This window comes from Anabrus simplex, chromosome 1 (genome assembly GCF_040414725.1).
Source record: "Anabrus simplex isolate iqAnaSimp1 chromosome 1, ASM4041472v1, whole genome shotgun sequence".
Taxonomy (NCBI): Eukaryota; Metazoa; Arthropoda; class Insecta; order Orthoptera; family Tettigoniidae; genus Anabrus; species Anabrus simplex.
In genome coordinates this window covers 1,154,879,013-1,154,881,050 of record NC_090265.1, presented here as the reverse complement: position 1 = coordinate 1,154,881,050, position 2,038 = coordinate 1,154,879,013, and the positions used below count along the sequence as shown (strand labels likewise).

General features: G+C 38.6%; 1 pseudogene; it reads left to right on the top strand.

Annotated features, from left to right (window-relative positions):
- Positions 1-223: 223 nt before the first annotated feature.
- LOC136858310 (uncharacterized) lies at positions 224-788 on the top strand (annotated as a pseudogene).
- The last annotated feature ends 1,250 nt before the right edge of the window (positions 789-2,038 follow it).

Below are 2,038 nucleotides of genomic sequence, written 5' to 3'. Positions count from 1 at the left end.
AACCCTATGGGAATTACTGTAGTTTGGTAAAGTTGGAGTGCATTGGTCGTGTCCAGAGAAGGATGGGTGGATGGTTGAGAAGATTTGTTGCAGAAAATAAAGGCAAGTTGTTCGAAGATGGCAAGTCACTTGGAGGAAATAATAGGCGGCCAAGAAGAGAATTGATAGCCTGCAAGATTATTATGACGGTGCCATTATAACAAATGCAAATGACTTAGAAAATATGAGAAGAGCTATGTGGGCTGCATGGTTTCATTGCCTGTCGACTGACACTACACCTCAGCATTCCCCACGTTCTGATAAGTGGTGCAAGTTTTTGAAATCCATGGAAGCTGGTGAGACTTACAAACTAAAAAGCCGATTTTCTGGTTATTAAACCAACTTTTAGGGTTCTAGCTGCACCAGAGTTGTTGAAAAGATATTTACACGGCAAGACTCAAAATCCAAATAAAAGCTCCAATGCTCTCATTTGGAAGAGGTGTTCTAAGACAGTGTTTGTTTCCAACTTGGTGGTGAAGATTGCTGCTTTGGATGCTTCAGAAGTATTTAATGATGAGAATTTGGCCAGACTTCACATTCTTAGGAGGCTGGGACTTGAACTTGGAGTCTTCACAGAACAGATTCATGAACAATGAGTTGCAAAGGCAGAGGCATCAATGCAGACCATTCAACAGGCAGCTAGGCAGAGAAGCAGAGCAGACAAGAGAGTAGCAAAGGATGCTAATGAAGAAGAGGAGTATGGTAATGGGCAGTTTAAGGAGATGTATAGTCTTGAAATTTTATTATGAAAAGTTTTCTTAGAATTTCTGAATTTCACATTTTTCATACTTCAGGTACAATTATCTCAAGAACTACTTGATTTAATTTCACAAAATTCTGAACACAAGTCACCCAAGTATACACAAATCTTGAAGTGGAGCAGAATTTTAATATGTTGAATAAGAAAGAATTTATACACAAAAACATATTTTTAATAAGAAAAATTACCATCAAGTGCAAAAAATTACAAAAATCAAGAAAAATATTTAGGAAAGACTTACTGCACTTTAAAGTCTCTATACTTGTGTAAATGATTCATGTATTTGAATTTTTAAATTCGATGTCATAACTTACTCAAAATGTGTACCGAAAAACTACGCCGTATAAAAAAATTAAAACTTCAATAACTTACGAGAAAATCACCGCAATGTCCCTTAAACATACATAGAAACCCATCAGGGCATTTTAAATGAGTACAGCGTAATTCATTGAGATGTGATGAAAATTGTGGAAGATGTGTGTAATCAAACATGTGACTGTAAATCTGCCTACTTACTTACTTACTTACTTACTGGTCGGCGCTACAGTCCTTGTAGGTCCTTGGCCTCCTTTATCACCTGCCTCCATTCATCTCGTTCCTCAGCTTTTCTTCTCCAACGTTTAACTCCTAACTTTCTAAGGTCATCCTCAACATCATCAATCCATCTTTTCCTGCGTCTTCCTCTCCTCCTCCTTCCATCAAGTTTCCCTATAAACACCTTTTTTACGGTACAGGTTTCTGCCATTCTCTGAACATGACCGGCCCACCTAATTCTTTAACATTCCACGTTGCTAATATAATATCCTTTTTCCTTCTCTTTAGCCGTTTTTCTCGCCGGTTCGTCACCAAGTTTTTCAGTCCTGCGTTATTCATTCTTAAGGTATCCGTAACAGTTGGTTTTTTTTACGAGGTAGGGGAGTTAACCCTACGCTCAACCCCCAACCTGGAGGACCAGGGTATCACTCTTAGTCTGGATCATCACCTTAGACCTGTCCGGCTTGGGCGGCCCTACCAGGAGCAGATGCTCCCGCCGGCACAGCTCTAAGGATCATTTGACCACGCAAGCCTCCAATAAACACCCGGCAAAATATATTTTGCCTTCGTCAAGGTGGTGATACCTTCGGGAGGAAATCTGCCTACGTCTCTCCTTAATAATAATAATAATAATAATAATAATAATAATAATAATAATAATAATAATAATAATAATAATAAGGTTTTCATTCCACCGACTGCGTA